This window comes from Miniopterus schreibersii (assembly GCF_964146895.1).
Source record: "Miniopterus schreibersii genome assembly, chromosome: 13".
Taxonomy (NCBI): Eukaryota; Metazoa; Chordata; class Mammalia; order Chiroptera; family Miniopteridae; genus Miniopterus; species Miniopterus schreibersii.
Window position 1 is genome coordinate 19,106,092 of NC_138113.1, and position 25,235 is coordinate 19,131,326.

At 40.2% G+C, this 25,235-nt stretch overlaps 1 protein-coding gene across 1 annotated transcript in view; it reads right to left on the reverse strand.

The window, feature by feature from the left end:
- The window catches only part of SLC8A1 (solute carrier family 8 member A1), a 296,646-nt gene that overhangs the window by 264,177 nt on the left and 7,234 nt on the right, over positions 1-25,235 (reverse strand). The window contains exon 2 of the mRNA XM_081156220.1: positions 4,235-4,316. The gene's annotated coding sequence lies outside the window, so the exon portion shown is untranslated. The remainder of the gene's footprint in view (positions 1-4,234; positions 4,317-25,235) is intronic.

Below are 25,235 nucleotides of genomic sequence, written 5' to 3' on the forward strand. Positions count from 1 at the left end.
ATGTTGACATGAACGGAATGATCTATGGGTCAATACAGAATATAAATCTATGCTGACATGAACATATATTGTGATAAAAGCAGGTGACAAAACATCACATATAGTTGGATGGTATATTTATAAAAAGAATAATTTTACATGCATAAATAAAGATGTATAGGTATGCATAGGAAAATTCTGAAAAGCTAATCTTTCAAATGTAACATATTTACTGATTTCTGGATGGTGGTGTTGAGTAATTTTCTCTTTCCACTTTACTTACTTTCATTAATACATGAATATTTATCCAAATTAACAAAGTAATATTTACTTGCAAAACACCCAATAAAACCAATTTTAATTTGTCAGTGAAGAAGGTGCTTGCTCATTGCCATTTAAACCAACCATGTACCACTGTTTCTTCTCCCTTTAAATCTCACTGTACAGATTACAGATGTGTTTTTGCTATTACTATAATATCTACCACCCAACTTTTAAAATTTTATGCTTAGACTTGATGCTTCTTATCACATGTGAAATTGCTGATTTTCTCCTGAACGAGGCTGCTGGAAGCCTTCCACCAAAGGTTTAGTTTCTCAAACAGAAATCTTCACTGCTCATGCTCTGTGGTTCTTGAAAACTATACATATTATGCTATTTAATCTTCAGAACCACTCTCTTATGTAAGTATTGATAACCTTACTTTACAGATGGGAGAAAAGCTCGTGTTCACACTGCTAATCAACACCTAAGCTGGACTTGGACTCAGCATTTTTTACCCTAAAACCCATTCTTTGCCTGCTTTTCCAATCTTATGCACTTATTTTCTGCCTTGAAATCTCTGACAAGCCTTAACCACAGAAACCATCTCACTTCGCTCTCTGCCACCGCGTTTCTGTTGGAACAGACTACCTTACTTGTCAATGTCTAAACTCTCATGGCACTAGCACAATTTCAGCGCCTGTGAAACAGGGACCTACTACTTCTCCCATCACCACATGTACTAAGATGGTAATAAATTGTGAGCTAACCACACCAACTTGATCTGTCTGCCTAAAAATAATGTTTCTCCATCAGTCATATAGAGGAAGCACACCCTTCATTAAAATAAGAAGTTACTGACCTCAGGCATCTGTCTGGAAATACCCTGTCCATACCCCCGAAGGCAATAAAGTTGACAGGAAACCTGAAATGATTACTGCCATTGCAAGAGGTTGGAACAGTTTTTTTTGAAATTACAAATAGTGAGAATCTCAGATAAGTTTGGCAAGATCGGGCAAGATTCATTTTTTAATCAAAACTTTTTAAGACTAAATTTTAATATACATGTTTCTATTACATGCTGGCAAATCTTTAAAAAAACCCAAGAAACTGTAAAAGATGTTTATCCAGCTATCATGCATCATCTAATACGTGAAAAGGGCAGAGCATCGAGTATACAGGAGAGAAAGAAATAGACTGAGATTGACTGTGAACAAACTTGACCTATATCTAGACCAGGGGCATTATAAACATATGGGCATGAGAGCAGAGGAATCTAAGTGCTATGGGAAGCCAAGTGCTGTCACCAGTGATGTTCTGACTTGGGCGTGATAAAGAAATGTTCATATTACATGACAACCCTGCAGTAAACTTATATTTGTGTGTTGTGCTGTAAAAAACTGTAAGACCTTGAACTGGAAGATCTGGATGCAAGCCTGACAACATCTATCAAAATAACTCTTAATCTCAGTGCGCCTCGTAAAATTGCTCCCTTTATAAAATGGAAATGAAGCATCCCACCCCACCTACCCCGCGGAGTTGGGGAGGTTGTGGAAGAAAACACATGAGAATGTACTTGGTAAAGCATGAAGCACTAGATTAATATAAGACTGAGTTTTTAGAATTATTTGCCAGTTACACAGTCCTAACTGTTGTTATCCTATTGGCTGTTTCAAAGCTGTATAGTTCTCCAACGAATGTTTTTTGAGTGCTTACTATGTACCAGTCCTATTCTAGGTGTCCCGGGCACAGCAGTAAACACAATAAAACTTCCTGCCCTCCTGGAGTTTACATATCCAGTCAGCAGAGACTAGAATTATACACGACTAGATTGTGAGGGATATTAATCCGCCCAACTCAACAAACATTTCTGCATACCTACCTACTATGTGTCAAGCACAATGATGGAACAGAATATACACCCTATCTGTTGTGGTGGGGCTATGGCTTAGAAGGCAGCCTGGAGCTTGCCAAGTTTAAGGTGAATTATAATATAACATAATGCAGCTAAGATAATGCTTAGAGGAGACACATAGTTCAGATCTGGGAGTCAGAAAGGCATCCTGAAGGAAGTACCACTCACACCGAAGGCAGAACACAGAAAGGGGTGGTGGGCAATTTTCCCATTCCACTCTGTATTTTAGACTACAGTGGTCCTGTCCAAGGGAGAGACCTAAGACGTGAAGAAACTAGAAATCCTAGCACATGGTAGATAATAAAATAACTGAAGATATTTAGCTTGGAATATTAAAGACAAACATAATTACCTAATTAAAACAAATTATTTGACGTGATTCCCAGTAGCAAATTTTAATCAATGGACAAATAAAATCCTTACTCCCACCTCCTCTATTTCCTCTGGGAACATCCCTCAATACTTAACTAATGTCCCCTAACCTCCATTCCAACATTCCTTATCCCTCTTCTGTTTTATTTTTCTTCACATAAAACCTTCCGATACATATAGTTTTTACTTACTTATTATTTATTAATCAGCCTAGTCTCAAAATAATATGTCATGTGAGGCAGGAATTTTATATGTTTTGTTCATTGATATATTTCAAGTTGCTAGAAGAATGTCTAGACCATAAATATTTGTTGAATAAATGAATGAGAGTTGCCTCATAGAGCAGTTTATTTCTATTATAGAAGAGCAATGGATAAAGAGTAGAACTGCGTAGACCTATTACTTTTTTTTCTGATAAAATGATTTAGATATCTAATGGCAAGAAACTCATTACCTCAAATTAGATATGTAGACAACTCTGATTTTTTTGTATTTTCTTCTTACATTGGACCAAATTCTGCAACTCTGAAAACTCTATTTAGTGATCTTAATTTTAATATGAATTGATATTCAATGTCAATGTAGATATAGACCTGTTTAGGATAAAAAACATGCCAAAAATATAACTTTCACAAGTTATAGCCATTGTATTAACATAAAAGTAATTTACATTATCTAGGGCATTCCATTTAAGGGTATTCTCCCTGTTGTCCTTTCTGTAGTGCAAAGGGTGAGACTGGATCTCTCAACAGACTGTCTTTTTACAAGCCTGGTTTTCATGGACTCCCATTACCCTTTGTCAGGACAACTGTTCTCTAGTCATCTGATTTTAGATATGGCTTCCTGGCTTGGGAAGCAATGTTATCAGGAAATGATACACTTCACACTAACAGATTATTTTTTCCTTAATTACTGATCTTCATAATATGCAGTCTCTGTTTTCTTCTTTGGGGCATGTATATAATATGCACAAAGTTGCCTAATCACATAGTTACTGAATAGAGTATCAGAGAGGGAGTTTACTTTTGAATGAAATATCTTTGATTTCTCAGAAAAGGATACTGCCTCAATGGTAATATTAAATTTATATTTCAATTTCTAATTACATTGAAACCCCAATACTTCTTACAGTTTTATTGTTAGCTTCCCTCCCCTCCCCCCAGTTCCTACTAATATTTTGGTATTATTCTCAGTAATGATTATAATGGCAGCTAACATTTATATATGAACTACAATAGTAGCTAACATTTATGAAATATGCATAGCACTGTTCTGGATACTTTATAAGTATGATGTTATTTCATCTTTTTACCAGTCCTTTGATTTAGGTACTAATATTATCCATACTTGAGAGTTAAAGAAACTGAAGCATAGAAAGGTTGAGTAAATTTAGGAAGTTTGGTTTGGGAGGCCTGTGCTCAGAGCCACAATGCTAGACCTTAAAACTTTCCATGGGTTTCCATTTGGATATGTGTTCACAAAGCTTTGGTTAGCTATATATGCTCAAAAGCTAAAACGATTGTCTGAGTCTATACTAAAAACTTTGGCTTAAGAGAAGATGGTTGAATTTTCATATATATTTTCCCATTTAACCTGTTGTAATATCACACACCATGTAGCCTCTGGTAAACCCCAGTGTACACGTGTGAGAAAATGAGAATGGAAAAGGAAAGGAATATCTTCACATCTTATGCAAATAGTACTAACCTTATGGACCCCCTGAAAGAGTCTCTGAGATGATGGGAATCCCCAGATCACACTTTGAGAACCGCTGTCTTAGACTGATTGACTAGAAGAAAAACAAAATAAACCTTTTGTTTTTTTTAGATATGCTGTAGGTTCTCCTATTTCAGCTCTGTCTCCCCCCCCCCCCCGCCCCCTGCCCCAAACATAACAGTCTGTGATGCTTCAGAATTTTTAAAGGGTTTGGGAGAATTTCCCACCTTTAAGCAATTTTCTATTCAAAATACAGTCAACAACCTTAACATATTCTCAGACTTATTTTTATCTTTAAGAGCTTTTGTTTTGTTTCAAAGCATGGAAATAAATAAGTAATGAGAAATTAAAAGTATTATTCACAAGTTAATTAGAACAGTCTGAGTTTAGTTGTGGAACATTTTGATTTTTCATGCAAGTGTAAGGTTCTCTTTCAAGAACAATGACTTTTTCCCATGCACCTATTCTTCATGTCATCCAATTTGCAACAACCCATTTTCCCTTGTCTTCATCAAAGGAGACCCTATAAAACTCTGGGCTTAGTGTGTAAAGCAGATGGCTATCTCAGTTCCCCAGGGCCACCATGCACTGTGGTCCAAACCCGGTTATCTGACTGCATTGGCAAAGACGTTGAGCTCTGGATACCTTCTGGAGCCAATTTATTCATTTAAGGAAAGAGAAATAAAGTCTTACTCTTATGAAACTTGCTTTCAGTTGGGGAAGACTGAAAATAAACAAATATATAATCTAATGTTAGGTAGTAATGATTCCTAGAAAAAAGTTAAGCAAGTTATGGGCTAGAGAATAGCAAGGAAGGGGTTTTGGTAAGGTGGTCAGGGAAGGCCTCCCTTAGTAGGTAACATTTGCCTGGAGCTCTGAAAAAGTAAGGGAGAAGTCTATATCTGGGGCAAGAGCAGTAATGGTAGAGGTCACAGAAAATCTTAATTCCCTAAGGTAAGAAGAAACTTGGCTTCTTTGCATTTGAGGAAACAGCAGGAGCCAATGTGGCTGGAGTTGGGTGAACAAGTGGTAGAGGCAGATGAACTGAGAGGTTGTTACAATTTATTTAAAAAGTGCCAGAAGCTACTTGAAAGTTTTGAGTAGAAGAGTGTCGTGTTTAAAGAGGATCACTGTGAGTACATTTCCATCAGCCTAGCAGAGAGACCAATGGGTAGAGAGTTGCTCATGGCTTTCACAAGATGTGAGCAGTGGGACAGGATGGCCCAATCTGGGATCTTTTTGGATGGTAGAGACCACACCATTAGCCAATAGATCAAAAAGGAAGTAACTGAGGTTGAGTGGATTTTTCTACTGAGCAATTGTGTGAACATGCTTACCGTTTACTAAGACAGGGAATCCAGAGGGCAGAAATAAAATGTTTTGTTTTGAATGTATTAAGTTTGAGATGCTTAGTAGATATTCAAGCAGGAATGTTGACTTCTCAATTGAGCATATGAGTCTGGAACTCAGAGTTGAGGCCTGAGATAAAAATTTGAGCATTATTGTCACATGGATGGTCATCAAAAATCCATGGTACTGGGTGGAATCAAATAAGGAGTGAAAGTAGAAAGAAAGGAGATGGGCCTTGAGGACTGAGCCCAGGGCACGCCTGTATTTAAGACTGAGAAAAGAGGAGAGCCCAGAGAAGGAACCCAGAATAAGTGGCCATTGACTTATGAAGAGAGCAAGGAGAATGGAGCGTCCTGGGAAGCACCTAACACAAGAGTTTAGAAAAGCAGGGAGCAGGCACCTTAGATGACAGTCCCTTTGCTCCTGATTTTAAAACACCGCCTGAGTACCTGATGCCTAGTTCCATCTACGTTCCTTTCTGCACAACAGGTTCTACACCTAAGGGTTCACCTTAGATGTCCTGCCATTTATTTTGTTCTTACTCGCTTCCTGGACTGTCCCTATCCTGTGTCATAGCATGCTTTCAATGTCAAAGACCAGGATCCTTGCCCCATACCCATTCAAAGTCATCTTTCCTCTAGCATAACATTTCACAAAGAAATTTACTAATAAACAAGCACCCTATTTATCCACTAGAAGCAAATTGGTTTGCTGTATTAAACTGAAAACAAAGGATACAACAAGATGCACAAAAACAATAAGGTAACTGTTTAGTAGTTATTTTCTGGGGCATTCAATTAACTGGACCCTTTTCATATTTATGAGAAAATAATTGATAGTCATAATGATATCCTAAATTAATATATGGTCCCCAAAGTCTTAGTCATTAAAGAAAAACTAATTACAGTGAGTATCCTTTAGGGTTAAGCATAATATCTCATGTTCCAGTTTTCTAGAATTAGAAACTAATGTGTGGTCATAGCTAAACTCCACTAACTAGAATAATTGATTGAACAGAAAATAATATTTTCTAAGCACAGCTAATAGGATAATTTATTGGGATTGAATCAGCAGAAAGGAGAGGCAGGGGGCGTATCTGTTCTGGACTGTACGTTGCTGTGGACTGTCAATGCGAACAAAAGAGCAAGGGTAAGGGTTCAGATCACAGTCTTTGCAGAGAAGTGGAGTCAGGGTCTGGCTGAACAATGCATGATTTAAGGCAGAAGTTGTCTGGAGAGTCCATAGAGAGTGGAAGAAAAACAGAAGTTAGGAGGAGGTGAGACATCATGATGTGGGCAGTGCATTTGTGGTTTAGGCTCAATTCACATGGGTCAGCACTGAGGCCTCAAGTCCTGGTGGGGAATTAATGACATAAAAGAAATGACAACATAAGAAATGGTTCTGAGGTTCCAATATCAGACTCAGAAAGAGTAATTGTCACACCCTGTGAGTGCTTTACATGCACCCCTGCAGTTGTCCTCTGCGGCAGGCAGCTACCTCCGGGCAAATCAATGAAAATGGAGAGGTCTCTAAGCAACTGGAACTTGTCTGAAATACTGCAGATGTAGTGACTACCCTGGCTCTAGATATAGAAGGGAAGAAGCTGAGGAAAAGTGGATCCTTAACTTCCATGGGAACGCTGCTTTTCATCCATTTTAAAATCCATCTGGTCCACCAACATTTACTGCAGTCCTACTAGCATGGTCTGTAGAGAGAGACAGAGGTAAGTCAAAATCTTTGCCTTCTGGGAATTTCAAGCTTGGGGAATGCAAAGACAGACAGATAGACGGACAGGCCAGCAACTGCAGAACAGAGGCACAGTCTGGATGATACTGTGTAGAGAGGAGACAGGGCCGGCTCTGCACAGAGAGGAAAGAAATGAGGAGGGGCAGAGCAGGGCTTTCGAGAGAAGTTGACGGCTAAACTGATTCTTAAAGGACCCCTAGAGGTTGTCTTGGAAGGCAACACAGGAGGAAGCAGTGACATGAAAAACAATAGTGGCATGAGGGATCAACTTGCATCCTGGGATGTGAAAATGTTTGATGTGTGTAGCATGCTTAATGCATATGGAAAGTGGCGAGAAATAAGGCCTGAGAAGTAAAGGGCTGTTCAGGCCCTTCCAATACAAACTTGAGATTTTAATTGAGGAATCAAAAAAACATAAAAAGGATTTGGGCTGTCACTAATTTTATGTGGTCATTTAGGTAGCTGAGCTTTGGCCCTTAAATCCCTCCCATGAATTCTGAGGTTTGAACATAAGACCTTAACTCTCAGAGTGATTTTCATCAACACACAATTTAGCCCGTAACAGCCACTCCAGGAGCTCCCGTAGCAACTCTCAGAGCTCAGATGTGGAACGAAACCTCTTTACCATCCCTATACTAGATGGTCCAATCATTCTTTTAATGAGTTTTATTGATTACTTCCTATGAACAAAGGACTTTAATGTCTTTTCTAAACCTATCAGTGAAAACCTCCCAAAAGTGGGGCACACACTTAGAGGCTGGCATCTCCAATATTAACTTCGGTCCAGATGTAATGACTGTATCAAGAAGTGCAGAGCATCCTATGGGAAATGCACACTTCGTTTCTCTCCAGGGAAGCTGAATGGGTAGAGGACCTACAGTGTTCTCGTGGTCTCTGAGTATCTAGGAATAGTGCTCACCCATTTCAGACTTTCTAATATAATTATCTTTCCATTATCTGTCTTGGTCACTCCTTTACTCACAGCACCAAACCTAATGCCTACTACATATTAAGTACACATTAAATATTTGAAGAGGTGAGTGAAGCAGTAAATCAATAAATAAAAGTTATCAGACTATTTGCTCTGATGTTTTGAGCACATTTTACCTATAGCAGGCAACGCTGGCAATGACAGTGTCAGGCATTATTTGCAACATTGAATGTTTAAAACCATGCAATACTATTTTCTCTGAAAACAGAAACAGAGAGCTCATTCAATAAATACGTGAATTTCTTGGGCAACATGATCTTTTTAGCTTATTTTAATAGGCTGGAATACTACAGAGTGTGAAGAAGATGCAAGGTTTCTGTTATCTTAAAAGATACAGATCTTATAATTTAGTGCTAGATTGAGAGCTAAGTTTTGTAGCTCCCTGTTCTTAGAACCTCTGAATACAGGCCAGTAAGTCAAGTCTATCTGCTCTGTTTAGGGTTGTTTATCTGTAAAATGATCCGCTTGCCCCACTCCTCCAGCTCACTCCCTGTTTCTTTGTCCCACATTATTGAAAAGAGGATAATCTCTTGCCACTTAGACAATGTTTTAGCAACAGTACTTTCACTTTTCAGGCACTACCCAAATGAAAAGATTCTTGACCTTTTGCTGAAGTAAGAGCAGGGGTCAGTTGGCAAGGAAAGCTTTCCTTCCTCTGGCTGGTGATGAACTTAACTGCATTTTTCTCTGCTCTGTACACTTAAGCCTCATGAGTAATTTGCCCTTGAGTCGAACTGCTGAATTTCAATAAAGATATGTGTGTATGTGAGCATGTGCCTGTGCCTGTGTGTGCCTGTATGTGCATGCCTGTGTGTGTGCAGGGAAAGATTTGGTCAATGTGGGAACTGAATGCAAAGACATTGGTTACGAAAGTTTCAAGGGACCCAGAACATGCTCAGTAAACGCCTGTTTCTGAGCTAGAGTAGGTTGACATGCCATATGAGTTTCCAGCATAGCTGTGACTCAGTACTTTTTAGGAGCTATTTGGATTGCAGCTCAGGAAAGGTCAGAGACGATCACAATGGATTAAGAACTTCTCAGGAAAATAAAAAAGCTATGTTAGTGTATGACACGGCATTGTTATTATTCCAGTCTGCCTCCTTTGGCCACATATTTTGACATCAAATTATAAAAATCCAGTGATACAGTTTCTGGAGAGTTTTAAGCACTGTTTTTTTTTGGTTTTGTTTTGTCTTTTTCCTGTTGATTAACTTTCTTTGAGCGGTAATATCTTTGTTCTGCATTTTATATTCAGCTACACCCTGGCTGGGGATGACAGAGTCACTCCCCCGCCCAGTTTTTATAATCACTGTACACATGCTCGCTCGCTTGCTCCCTTACACGCGCACAAAACCATTACCGTTTTTTCTGAAAAACAAAACCAGACACCTGCTTACGGCAGTCCTACTTGTCATAGTGAGAATGACCGTTACCTGAGCCATAATCAGCGGAGTACTGGGCTGAGCCAAGTGTCTTCCATGCCCTGTTTACGTATTGCTCAGGCCAACTAAAGGCCGCATGACCTTCACAGAGTGAAGCCACTCCAACAAATGGCAACAGGCGGTCATTTTGTGTCTCTACATCCGAGCAGTAATTAAAAATACTTAAAGCTATCAAATCAAATGGACTATCCACTTAAAAGTCTGTGATTTGTTTAAGTGGAAAAAAGCTGAAGTAGTTCTTTCCATTGAAAAGCTCTCATGAAAGTATAGTGACCTTCTTTCTCTTTTTCAAAAAATCAGTTTCTGTTCAGTTCCAAAGGATCTCAGAGAGAGCAAGATTTCAATGATTTTTATACTTTGCTAAACTTTCTGAAGGAAAGTCACGCCCATTTCGCTGGATGTTGAATTTCATTATTCACCAACTAATTTTAAACTTCAGGAGAAGTTTCAAGCTTCATCAATTCAGACCACTGATTCAGAACGTGTGGACATTTAGACATGTGGTTATTGTTGAATAAATGTTTAAAATATATTTGACTGAATGTGGCAGCTCCCTTTGGGTGGTAATTCAATTCTAAATTAATATTTTTAAAAATAAATGTCAGAATTTGTGGGTTTTTTGTATTTGATTTTAACTGATAAATGTAAAATTATACTTGTTGACTATTTTCTGTTTAAGCATATAGTCACAATGCATTCATTGTTACCCTAGAATCGAAACCTCAAATTCCTTATGTACTATTTATCTTCTGATCATAATGTTCTCAGGCTGAGGGAAATCAATATTCTTGAAGCTCATAAAAATCTTTCTGTGTCACCTGGCTGAGGATTGCTTTTTTTTCTCTCAAGGTATTCTGATACAGAGATAACAGTGATAAATACTTCACACGTACTACAGAGGAGGAAACAGAAATTTCTCATCTTGGTCAAAAACAGAAACTATTTCAGGGGCAATAAGTAGGGGCTTTTTGATCTCATCTCTTAAAACACTGGTTTTCTTTTTAGTTGGGGAAAATCACTAAAATGTTAATAATAAATGAGTGTTTCTGTTTCAGCTTTGAGTACAAGGTGTTTTGGCACCCTAGCACCTCTGGATATGCAGAAAACATTTTAAAGTCATTACTATTGGGAGGAAACTACAAGCCCATGGAACACGCATTGCCTTATCTATCTCTCCATCGTGGTCCATTTAGCAGTCGCTGTGTCACTTCTTACCCTCAATCCCCACCCAGGGGACAGCACTTACTGTCCTGGGGCAGCCTCTTCCTGATGTCACGGTCTGTGGATATAGCCATGAACACTGCCTGAGGGCCCATGATGAGGTTTCCACAGTGACTTGATTTTAGCGAAGAAAGGGAGGAACATGGGCTAAGGACAGACCACAGGGCAAAAGCTGCGTATTTTTATTGCTGTTTTTTTCCAATTAGATTCTGATTTTCATTGGTGCCAGTAAAGAGACCACAAACATTTCATCTTAGGACTAAAGCAAAAAACAAACAAACACCCCAACACCTTGTGAAACATTGAAAGAGGGAGTCAAATGTTATTCCTGTCCCCAAATGAACTGCTTTTTGCCCTCAAAGGCTGCCCTGACCCTGCTCTGATGAAAGAGGTTGAGCGTATTAGCTGAACCCTAACCAAGTCTTGTTGGGTGACAGGGGCTCGGAGATGTGATTTTTCAAGTTGTGCTGGATGCACTGACCGCTCTACAATCTGTTTCCCAGTCCATACCCGGTCAGGAGTGAGTGCGCTCAGTGATATGCTAAAAGGAGGAGGCCGTGGGATTCTGAGGCCTGCACCCATCACCTAATCCTATACTTGGAAGAAATTTGTAGGTGTCTATAACTGCATCAATGTTTACACACAAATGCCTAAAAATAAAAGAGATCACAACCACAACCTTTTAATTATAGTGATATGCTTCTCTGTGGGAGGGGAGAGAGGAGTGCATTCCTTGCCCTTAGGTACAACTGTGTCAGAAAATCCAGGCATCGGTGAGGATCATTTTCTAAACAGAAGCAAATGTTCTTCTGTGTGTGTGTGCGCGTGTGTGAGTGTAGGCACTTGAGTATTTTAAAGAACATGAGTTACCGTGGGAGGAATGGATATAACAAAGGGCAATTGATTGGGTTTGAGACATATCCTGTCATATCTTTCAAAGGTTTGCAGCTTTGAAAGTCACCTCTCAGACCAACGAATGCCATATTTATTTGTGAGCATCACGGTGTTGGGGAAGGGAGGCAAAATAGGCCTTGAATTCAGCCATACCGGAGTTTAAAGCCCTGCTCTATGTTGGCCATGTGATTTTTTGCAAAATTAGTTAATCTGCTTGAGCTTCATTTTTCTTATTCACAAAAATAGGATTTCCACCTTTTTTGCAAGTTCTTGTAAAAATTTAGCAAGAAAACATTTGCAGAACATCTAGCAGTGTGTTTAGAAAGAATGACAGTCAGTAACTCTTAGCTTCCTCTCCTTTCTCCTCAGAAAACCATAGCTTGCTTTTAGCTAATAAAATCGCATATTGCAGAAAATTATCATAATCTTTACCACTGGGCTCATGGGTAGGAGGAGAAAGTGGAAGAGTTTTTCTGTCCTTGAAAAGGTACCAGTGGAAGATGAATGGCTGATAAGCCTGAACCCTTTCAGACAAGTTGCTTTTACCTGCTGTGCAGGAGGATCCCAAGTCTTCACATCTCTACTACTTTTTGTCTCTGTCAAAATTCAGAGAATTCCTCACCTGGGGTAACTCCTGCCAGAGGAGGCCAGGTATCTGACTCTTCCACAGCCTTTAGGTTAGTGATTTCTGAGTCAGAATTGTAATTTTATATTAGAATTTCATAGTTGAAAGAGATATTACAATAGAGTACTTCAAATTTGATGACACAATAGAATCATTTGAGAAGTTTGATAAAAATAAGGATTCGCAGGACCCATCCCCAACGATTCTCATTCTGGAGATACTCATTTGAGGTTCCTGCATTTTTTAAAAACAGGTATCCCACGTATCTCTGATTTGGTTGACCTGCACCCACAGGAGCCACCCTCCCTGCCTCATAGGCTCTTTAGCTCAAGGATCCACTGATGCTGGGTCATTTGTGGCTTCCGATTTAGTGCACAGCTGCCAGAGAGGGTTTGGTTTTGTAGGGACTAAAGCTTATACAGTCTGGGGGCCTGCTTTAACAAAACAAACAAAAATATCTTACTTTTGTAAATTTTACCAAAGCACATGTTCATGGGAACATATGGCCAGGCCTCCTCCCAGGGCCTGGGCGCTGGCGGAAGCTGTGAATATGAGGGTCCCTGGACAAAACTTCCTTAGCTTCTCGGTACATCCAGAATAACACATGACCATCCATCCTTGTAATTGCCTCTGTTTCACACAATGAAGGAACTGGAGAACAGAGGCGCTAAGTAACTTGCCTGGTCAGGGGCAGAGCTGGAATTTCAGTCCAGGCACTCTGTCTCCAGAGCCTTTCTTCTGTTTACCACAACACAATGTCGCTTATATTTACTTCCTGTTTTCAGAAAGTCATAGAGAGACAAGGTTTCTCCTTATTTCTATTATAAGAGCCGTAGTTACACTCTTACAGGATGAGATGAAGTGCTGATGACAATAAGTAAAAAGATATACTGATTAGTTGAATATTTTTGCATTATTAGTGACTATTGCTACTCTATTTACTTAGATATTTTTATATTTTAAAATCTAAATTTAAAATACATAATCACTCAAGACTCTGGGTGATGAAAAGTAAAAGAAGATACATCTCTGACCCTCAGAAGCTCATAATCTAATAAACCAAGGGTGTGTGTAGAGGGGGAGGGTGGCGAAATAGCCATAAACTTATAAGCAGCAGGAGGAAGTATGGGGAAAGCTTGGCCATTCAGAGAGGAGAGTAAGCCTAGTCGCAACCTCCACAGGAAGATAGCTGCATTAAACAGAAACAAAACCAATGAAAAAAATTACAGACTGCAAACCACCTCGTCCAATATTCTGTTGCTAGCAGATCCCTCAGTTTTAACTGCTTGGACTAAGCAGGAAAGTATGGCCACATGACTAAGTTCTGCCTGATGAGATGGAGACAGAAGTGTTACATGACAACTTCCAGAAAACCTTCCTGAAAGACAGCTGCCAGGTGCCCCATGACCTTCTCCTTTCTGCTGGCTTGAATGCAGACTCAGAACTGGGATTTAAGCAGCCACCGTGGTCCATGCAACACAGCACACTGAGGCTGACACAGCACCAAGACGGATCGAAGGGGTCTAAGGGATCATAAAGCTGCTCTGTCAGCCCTGGACCACCATCGCCAGCTGGTGTGCACCATAGAGGGACAGACCACTAGCGTATTTGACAAATGTTTACTTTAGGTTTTGTCATTTGCAGCTGACCTTCATCCTAACTGATAAAAACCGTTACTGAGAATGCTGACATCAACATCAACCATCATTCTGTTGAGGAGATTCCTTCACAGAACAGGTATAACTATAACTAACATTATTTGACTCTACTTTTTTAAAAAATGTATTGTTATTATGTATTCAAATAAAATCATCCCCCACAAACTGTCACTTTGGGAGAAAATATTATTATTCCAATCATACCGCTATTAGTCAAATTAGTGTTAGAGCTTTACCTTTGGGACGGTGTTCAGACGATTTCCATTGACACCTTACTCTAAGTTACGATGCTGTAGTGGACATTTATTGGGTTCTTTTTGCTTCTAAATATTTGACCTTCTTTCTTTTCTGGTTTGGGAAATTCTCCACCATATGAATTTGGATAACTCCCTCTACTCCCTCTCCAGTCCTCTCTCATGCTTTATTTCCTCCTGCAACACCTGTTAACATTACCTCCTACCTTCCTCTAGAATGGAAGCTCCATGAGGGGTGGGGCACCATATCTTATTGTCTTGCTCAGCCCCAGGGCCTAGTGCATAATTGTGCCTAGTAGATAGCAGGCGTTCAGTAATGATTATTTAGTCAGTAAATGTTAAGGCAGAGCTCACTTTCACCATAGATGTTGGAAAGTCTAATAATTTTCACTAGTATCCGGGCACCTAGAATGTGGGCATATAACCTGAGATCAGTGAAGACCCCTGGCTCTGCCTCTCAGTGGGAACTAGTGAGGCAGGGAAACAGGAGCAATGGAGTATCCACTCTAGGGCGGTGGGACCAGCAGCCACATCCAATTTCTAGGTACAGCAGTGATCGTAGTGCCCGGTGGAAGGAACAGCATTATCTGATATGGAAGGGGTGGTGGTGTAACCTGGGTACCAGGGATCTGAAGGCAGTGTCCTTACTGGACTAGCATGGAGTCTGAGTGCCCATCTTTCCCTTCTTTCTGGTCATACTTCAACTCTGCTTCTCCACTTCCCAGGGATGCTACGGGCTTCCCAATATCCTTAAAATAAATTATTTTTATGTAACTTTATCATAGAGGCTTTCCTTGATGATTCTACATAAATGGCACACATAGCACTTCCTGTCCTCATCACCCAGAGCTAGTGAGAGGGCTTGAAATGTGTCTCCTGAAATTTGGGGAATAGCATGCCCGACATATACTCAAAAAGGGAAAAGGGAAAGTTGGTGCTGTCACTTGAGTTAGCAGGGCAGGAGAGAGGTGCTGAGGCCTGCATTTGGGACTTAAGTGAGCAGCCAGAGGCAGCATTCGAAGGATGTGTTAAGTCTTTTTCATGGACTAGATGGGGGCCACGAACACAGGAGAGCTGGTGTGTGGTCATGGTAGGTTCTGTCCATTAGGGCCACCTGGCATATGATGGGACCTAAGCAGAGAGATGCTGAGGATGGAAGGGCAAGTCATAGAAAAGGGCAATGTGTCCCTTGAGTCTGGGGAATTATCATTTATTGTATTAACTGCTGGGATCTCTTAAGAATCCAAGATAGTTCCACTGAGAGGAAGTTAGACACCTGTACAACTATGAGAAGTTATCGTACTAAACATAAACAATAAGAGCTTTCTGGCACTTTCTTATTTCCACCCCCTCTTTCTTTTCCCCCACAACGCAAGTCTGATTAAGAATAGCGGAGGGGGAGTGGAAGCAGGTAGACAAGCAGAGAACAGACACCCCCAATCCCCAGCCCTCAACCTGCAAGTCATCAGCCGACAGCCGACCTTGGCAGGGCCCAGGGAAAAGGGCTCAAGGTTATATCAGATTAAACTGTTCATGATATGGGACCAGGCATTCTGCTTTCTGAATTGGGACTGTGTTAATGTCTTAAAATGATTGCAGAGTTTCTACTAACAATTACCTTTTATCGCTTACTGCCCAGGTTTGTGTTGAGGTTGAAAAGAACAGTGGGAGGAAAAACAATATTGCTTTGATGATCACTCCCTGTAAGTCCTGCTTGTTCAAAATACAGTTACTTTTAAATATGAGGAGATATTAAGCAGATGATGAGGGAAGTGGTCTATTCTCATCATGGTTATCGCCCCTCTTTATCTTAGGGACCAGTGTCCTTTTGCTCTGATTCCTCCCATCAAATGAACACCTAAAAAGGACAGCTTTTCAAACTGAACATTCTTTACATTACTAGTGGCTAAAACTGTTGCTCTCTCTATAGAATAGTTACCACATAAAATAGATGTCCAGGAAAATAACCTTAATAAGAAGTAATCCCACCAATGCTAGAATTTCTAGCAAAAAGGAGAAGACATTTTATACATATAGCACCTTCCTGGCAATACTCAAAAAATACTATGTAGAAAACTTCACATATGATCTGAGCATATCAGACATTCAGGATCTGTTGAACAAAGAAATTTAAAAATAAATTGCTCTTATACAAATGGAGTCGTTGGTGGCTGTAAAGCAGATGGGGTACGGAGGAAGCTGGTGGAGGGCATGAGGTGGTATAGAAGGTGAGCAGATGCTTGATCACAGGAAAAAATCAACCAGGTCATGCTTGGAGAGCCAATACTAATTATTAAAAAGCAGCCACATAGTAAAACGATTATTTTGGAGGGATTAATATTAAGTAAATTATCAAAGCACTGTCAGAAAAGAGAAAATCTGTCCCTTCTAAATAAATAAATTCAAGACTTAGAGAAAGCACCAGTTGCTCCATAATTATTTATGAAGTCCTGTTAAGTAATCAATACAGTGGAAAGGACAGAGACTCTAAATATGCCTCAGTCCCGTATCCAATACTTGAAATTTTAATGTTAATCACTGACAGTCAAACATTTTACATATTTCTCCTCATCAACTGCATTTCGGGTTGTCTCACAGACATCATGGTTTGAGAGGTAGAAGGACTACTTCAGAATGTTTCACTAATATTCAGCCTCAGTTTTGCTCAGTGTACTTAGTTACCTGCTGGACAAGTGTTCTTACTGTAAGTGCCTTGTGTGATCACTTCTTTTTTGAAAAGTAGGTTATAGGATGACATAGTGTAAATAGCACATGACTTTTGTAAATGTTATATACATATTTTATGCGTCTTTATGGTATTACACCCTTTTCCGTTGTCTGTATTTTCGCATTTTCACTTTGTTGGTAGGGAACTGCTGTTTTTATTCTGTAAGTGCTTTAAAATTTAGTGGTGATTTTCTCATAACTCAGCTCCATGTCATTTCCTTAAGAAAACGTTCCCCGATTACCCAGACCAGCTCGGGTCCCTTGCCTCATACATTGCACTTAGCATAATAAAGAGTGAAAATTGCAATGAGTGTAATTTCTGTTTAATCTCTAGCTCTGCGCTGCACTGTAAGCTCATCGAGGGCAGCGAATGTTCCCTCTGGTGATTCCAGAATCTAGCATAGTGCCTTGTATCAAGCGGGTCCACCTAACATACCACCTGACCCATACGAGGTGCTCAATAAATGACTGCATGAATGAATGAACTTGAAAAATAATAACTGAGACCTGCTTGTGCTTCCCTTAGCTGTGCAAGTTATACGACAGCCATAGTTGGATTTGGGGCCATTTTTCTTGGCCAACATATTAGTCTTCCTCATCTAATAATGCCAATTTCACACTGCAGGCCACTACTCCGATTTTCTCTTTAATATTTGACAATTTTCAACACTGTAAGTCTATACCACACATTTCCCCTAGAAATTACTTTAGAAGATAGCTAATTGAGAGAAATATTTCACATTTCTCTCTCTCTGTAATTCTCCGATAAGAGAGAGTCTGGTTTGGATTTCCTTTGTAAGATGATTGTCTCAGAGTGCTTAATCACCTTTCATTTTCTTGCATAAAGCACTATGTAAACCTTTACCATTCCTGAAGTTTTAGAGAAGATAATTGGATATGTCAGCATAGTAGACAGAGGAAAAAAATGTGAATTCCTACTATCTGCTCAAAACAGAGAACCAGACTTTCAGCTGAGATACTTCCTTAAAAATAAGCAAAACTGCCAACTCTCACCACTTTAGTGTTTACTCTGACTGCAGGGAGGAGGAACAGGGGTGAAAGAAGCCCGTGGTGGTGCTTGCTGACTCAGACTGGTTTCTCATCGCCGCTAGAAAGGCAGAGCTGGGCTGCGTAACTGAGAAAGCTTAATGGTCAGCCGTGGCACCGAGACAGACTCTGTGCTTAAGTACTTCACATGCTCCAGTAGGTCAACGGTTAATGGGCAGATAATACCATCTTAATCTCGGATACCACTTCATGGAAAAGCAATGCGGCCAGTCCCAGGGAAGAAAGACTTCGAAATAATAACAAGTGAGGTTAAAAAGTTTAAAGTCAGCTGCCTGCCTATCTGGCTTTGAGTTTAGCATTAACTTTCAGATCGGAATGAGTGTTGGGATAAAAGTTTAACCTTTTAGAAGCAAGAACTATTAAAGAGTGAACAGGCAGAAAACCAAAGGTCTTTGTGCATGTGTAAAATCTCACAAGGTGAGATGCAGTGCCAGGCTAGCCTTTGCTGTTACCACAAGGGGGACACTTTTTGTGGATAGAAATAGACTGAGAGAAAGTAGAGGCTTTTTTATCCGTAACTCTCCTCTTCCCTCTCCCCCAAACTCACGGAGAAAGCTAGTGAAAGACTGGAAAAGCCAGAGAATTGCCAAGAGATAGAATTTAACAGATTCGAGCCCATTAAAATGCTCTTAGGATTGACTCTCGCCATCTCATTTCATAGGATGTGACTGTGCAGGCAAATTCTCTTGAAACACGATTCTGAAGTTCTTGAAGTTTGGGGGCTGTGTGTGTGTGTGTGTGTGTGTGTGTGTGTGAGTCTGCTCAGCACGTGGAAGGAATGAACATGTTCCCTTTTAACTGTCAAAAGGGAAGTCTCATATGACAGTGTGCTTTTGAATAAAACCAACTGTGTGGCTTTTTTTTAAGTGACCAAAGGTTGGGGGATGGGGCGAGGAAAAGAAAACCAAACCGTTTTGCATTAAGCTATTAATCTCTTCATTCCTGTTTTGTTTTCCTCCCACCCAAGCCATCTTTACTTTCAAAGGCTTTGGTGTCACCTACGGTAACTTGGTTCCTTCACCTGGCAGATTTTCCAGGGCTGTGCTCGTGTCGTAGAATCCTTAATGCCTCCACAGAGGATGCACTTGTGACGTTTCAGGAAGGGTGGCGAGGGGACCCGCCGGGCTCTGGGGCTGGGCCTCCACCTGCAGGAGGTGGGCTGCAGCGAGGTATGAGACTGTGGTTCTGCGGCAGAGGAAAGATGCTGAGCTCGGAGGCAGGAGCCTGCTAGGGGTCCACAGATACTTGTAATGACAGTGCCAGCAAGACTGTCACGACAGTAAGTGCCATCGGCCCAGTGCTTACTCTGTGTCAGGCGTAGCATTAAGTGCTTTGCAAATATCTCGTGTAACGGTTGCATCAACCTCCTCAGTTATCGGGATCCTGTTTTCCAGAGAGGACATGGAGCTTAGAGAGCTAAAGGAACCCTTCTAAAGGGCCACCTTGCTGGTGATTTGTAACAGAAACAGAATTAGAAACCAGGTCTGCCTGCTCAGCTTCACCATCTGTAAAACAAGGGTCTAATTTACCTCAAATTGTGCTGGGCTTACATAGGACCACGTGAGCCTTGCAAACCAAAAAATATGTGTATATGCAAAAGTGCTTGTGCGGCGGTCAACCCGCCACACTGACCAGGGCAGGATGGGAAATGGGCTCCTAGCGAGGACAAGGCAGAGCAAAGGACAAGGGACTTTTCCTCCCAAGGCCGTGGTCGGTGCCTTTTCACCCACCTGGACGTCTCCCCTGCCTTTTCTGACATTCGGCGTTGCTCCTGTAAGATGCCAGGCCAGCCCTGTCTAGTCTGCTGGGAAGAGGACTGCGGCATGTTTCTGGAAGGGGAAGTGGGGGGAAGATTCGGTTTCACTTTGGGATTAGAACATTCTGCTCGGTGAAGGGCAGAGGACAGAAGAAAGCCTGAGGGTGGGAAAGCGGACAGGCTCCGTCCTCTCTCTTGAGACAGATGCGGAACTGAGCTCTCAGGCCTCGGCCAGCGAGAGCCCTTAAACGGCTTCCTGACAGCCTGCCACGGGGTTAGTGGGAGCAGGGAAAGAACCAGAACATTTGCCGGCAGAGGTGTCCCGCAGGCGCCATCCCCAAAACTTCAGCCAGTGAAACACTGCTCTGGATCCCCAAGGAGCCGAGGCAGTAGCCCCTTATTAAAAAGCCAGTTTTCAGATTTTACAGCCCACTGCGAAGTGAGGGAGCTAACCTTCACATGAGGATACACATCTTTTTAAAAAAATTCTATTTATTTACTTATTGTGGTAAATACACATAACATAAAACTTCCTGTCTTAACCATGTTAAGTGTACAGTTCAGGGGTTTTAAGGGTATTCATATTACTGCGCAAGCATCACCGTGATCCATCTCCAGGACTCAGTTGCAATAACGTGGACGGCACTGGAGGACTTCACGCTAAGTGAAATAAGCCAGACACAGAAAAAAAATTGCATAATCTCACTTACATATGGAATCTCAAAACCCCCAAAGAACAAACAAAAAAATCAAACTCAAAGAAAAAGAGACCCGACTTTACCAGAGACAAAGAGGAGGGGGAGGGAGAACGGGAGGAAAGTGGTCAAAAGATATAAACTTGCAGTTACAGGATAAATAAGTGCTCGGGATGTAAAGTACACAGTGGCCAGAGCCAGCGCTGCTGGATGACAGACAGGAGAGTTGTTCAGAAAGTAGATCCTAAGAGCTCCCATCACAAGGAGAAGCTTTTTTTTCTTTTTTCTTTATTTTTACAGTATCTATATGAAATGATGGATGTTAGCTGAATCTATCCTGGTGATCACTTCACAATAAATGTAAATCAAACCATTACGCTGTATACCTTAAACTCAAACTGTGATGCATGTCAGTTATTTCTTAATAAGGCCCTGCTTGAATTCATTGTAGCACAGAGTAGAACGGTGGTTACCAGACTGGGGAAAAGGGAGAGAAAAAAGAAAGAAAGAAGAAAGTACAGTAGAAAGAAACAGAAAGTGGTTGCCAAGGGCTGGGGGAGGGGGGCGTTTCTAGCATTTTACTTTGGGCTGCGATCTGTGTGTGAAAAACAAACACAGAAAATTGTTTTCCCCCTATCAAGGCACATTCATGAAAACTTTGATGCCTTGAAATATGTATAAGCTTTTTCTTCCACCAAGAAACTGGTGAAACTGTGTGGATATTTTACTTACACCCGAGGAAAGCTGCACCATTTAGCATCATCCGTCACTGGGAAGGAGCCATCACGTATTTATGAGGGCAGATGCCATGCATTTGACTTTAAAACATGTGGCTCATTGGAAAGCGTGGAGGGAGAGGTTTCTTGTTATTGCGTTAACCTTTGGTTATGGATGCAGATTCTGAACAGAAACCTAAGCATTTCACATGGTATTAAACAGAATAATTTTGTTGTGAAATTTTAGGATCTTCATTTATTCCTTTCATATGCCCTAATTGTTTTTCTAAATCCGTCACTCGTATTTGGAATGCATAAACTGTGCTTCTTTTTATAAACACAAATACTTTAGCTTATTCAAGACTGATTAGAATCTGCTAATACCTGGCATTCCAATAGTGTGAGGAAACAGAGATGACTATCTCTTAGGCACTCAGTGAATCCTCGGTAAATGAAAAATTCTGTGTGTGCTAAGGTGCAAAGGCGAATATAACATGATGATGCTCTGAGATGATTTGGGGGGAAGAAGGAGTCATGGGGTCACAACTACCTATTCAGACAGCCAGGGATGTCTAAGAATAAAACTCAAAATGGGAGACTTCTGATGCCCGTCAAAGGCATTGAACACAAGGGGTCAGAACATCAGAGAAAAAGCAGCAAAGATTACAAGGTGCAGTAAAACTTTATGATGACTGCCATCTGCCTGGAACATATGGGCAAAGATACCACTCATATTATAGAGAAATATATTCATTAAACTAGACACAGAGTGAGAATATCTACAAATAAGAAACAACGAGCAATTGGTTAAGTGATATTTTCTCACATCTGGACTTGAAAATCCTGCCATTCACTATACTGCCTACCAAATTTATATTTCTCCAATATAAGAATGTGAAAATAAAAAAAACAGTGTTAAAATGCAGAGTGGGACAAAAGTAGGCTTACAGTTGTTTATTATTTAATAGTAAATAAATAAGAATACAAGAATAAACTCTGTGTTTCACATACTCACAGCTGTAACCCTACTTTGGCCCCACCCTGTATAGAATTTCTCTTTTGAATTGGTAAGGCTCAAAGACAAACCAACAGAAGGAGGTCCTCTCCGTATAAAAAAGGATGGAGATTTTATAAGATTATCTGTGCTTCTCCTGTGCATAAAATTTAACAGCTGTGAGGGACCTTTGGTCAAAGACGCTTAGATCCAGAAAATGAAAATAAACTTACTAAGATCACAGAACTGGGGAGCTGGAGAACCAAGCCTAGACTCCAGTCCTCCCTCCATCAAAATACGACAATCTTTCCTGTATTACTTTAGTCAACAGACAACCAGTCAGTAGCCCTGTTCTGTCTCTGGAATGGGGTTTTCTCATTTTTCATTCTACTTCTCTCAATTTTTTTAATTTTTATTTTTAACACTTGATACTTTTCCCCTTTTTGCAACTTTGAGAAACTTAAGGTGAGACCTGATCTACTAAAATGTGTGCGCCTTCTCCCCTCTACAGGCCTTTGTAATCACTACAATCAAATATTTGAGTCACTTGGCCCAAATTCTAATAACGAAAGGATCTGACATGTCTGGCTATCCCACTGCCTTTTGGTGACTCATCCATTTAGCTTGTAATTTATTTTAGGGACCTGGACATTTCTGTCCTCAATCCAATAGCTTTTTGGAAAAACGTTTTAAAGTAAGCTTTATGTTTCAAAGAGGAAACACAAGCATGAGAAATTGCTTTTGAGGTTAAATAAATCATAAATATAATATGTGAAGCCAAATGGGACCTAGAGATTACTTAGTTTCATCTTTCTTTTGGCTGATGTTCAGAAAAATTCATGTCATTCATTCATGAATGTAATTTGTGTCAGCCATTGGCAGAGCTGCTCCTGCCTCTGTCTGGTGATCTCAGCTGTGTTTTTAAATGAAAATATAGAGGTAAATAAAGGGGGGAAAACAAAAGAGGATTCTTTGTCATACATCATGCTTTTATGCTCTATCATCTATTACCTCATTTGGCCAGCCCCTTCCCCCAAACCAGTGAAGTCGATATTACTATCACTCATTTACAAACGAAGAACTGAATGTAAAGCTGAAGTGAAACCTCCTACAGCTGGGAGCATGACTGGAAGTCTGACATCAGGTTTGTCAGTTTTGTATCCGTTCACCTTAACATAAGCACTATACTACATGAAGTGAAGATAAAATTGGAGAAGTTATATATCAGTTGATACACAAGTATATGATTTTTTCATAGACATGCTTTCTTTTAGATTTCATGATAATAAAAGCTGCCAATTTGAGTGACCAGTATCTGAGTCACAACCCATAGTGGAAAGAGCATAGATTTTAGTGTCTGGCAGACATATGTTCAAATGCTGGCACGTCTGCTTACAGTGTAGTAGCTCAACAAATAATAGTCATAATAATAATACTTGTTCTCTGTGTCTGAAAGTAAAGCATCACCGGAGGTCAACCTCTTTTATATTCAATATGTAGGAGGACCAAAAAGCCTTCAAGTTCAGGACAAACCCTTAAAGTGTGTTTTTATTTCTTTTCCAACGATGTCTCCTTATTTCTGCATCAGATGACAATGACGAGGCCAGTTTATGTAAAAATGATAAGCAATATCGAGAACAAAGAGGGGGCGTAGGAACAAATCGCAGATGTATCAGTGAGTGAAAAACCAACATGTACAAGGAGAACCTTCTTAAAAGTCTATTACTCCAACTTCTGACCATGAACTTTACGGCAAGAAAACATTCCAGTGGTTATGAAATACAAATTCCTCGCCCCTAGAGGAAACAGAGGTCTGGAGCAGATCAGTGACTTGCTAACTATTTGTTTTGTGACAGAACTGGAACTTGAAGCCAGGACTTAGGATTTTGAGTGTAGTTGTTTACCTCTCTGTCTCCACACATTGAAACTGGTGCCTGTTTCAAGACATATCTCCTTTGTGAACAGGGTTAGCCTTTGTCATAAAGGACTCTCAGTGATTATTCAGTTGTTAGATGCCAGAAATAATTTGGTTCTCAAATAGTATCATTTATCTTTTTTTTTTTTTTTTTTAAATAAAGCAGACCCATTCAGGAGCTACATTTGAAGAGCTCTGGAGAAAACTCAGCAATTCTGAGGCACCCAGCCCTTATTCATGATCATTTTATTCTCACTGGTAGGAGACACTTTGATATTGCTAAATGGAAAAATACAAAGGCTAAGTCAAGTTTTAGAATCTATTTCAATTTTTAGATGTTATCTAAATGGCATGTCCATTGCTTCAAGTAAACAGATTACTTGACTAGGTATACTTGGCATATTCGCTTGTATACACTGGTAAACTGAGACGAGCTTCCAGATCCAAATGGAGGCACTACTCCAGTGGTGTGTGGTATTGTGATTAAAATAAAATTTCTAAAAGTATTACCCACCCCAATTTTGGAACTATTGGAAGAGAGAAAATACTGCTACATGGCAAGTACTTCAAACAGCTGAATTAAGATTTGGATAATGTTGCTAAAAATGCCGATAGAAACTTCTTGCTATCACCATGTGTTGTTTTGCCCTTTATAACCAGATAAACCAGTGCTTGGTTTTTACAAAGTTATTCTCAGAATATTTGTGAATATTGAAAGATAAAATAATTAAAAAGAGAATATTCAACTGAAAGAGAAAGATTCCAGTTACCCTCTCTTCTGTGTAAGTCCTCTCACTTTGAGGCTGGCGAGGTTGACAGCTTTCGAGATTGGTGACTTTGGATAGCCTTACAATAAATAGACCGTTTATTTCAGAGTTAATCAACCACCAAAACCCACACATCCTTCAACATGGGAATGAGTAATGTTACAAAAATCTGT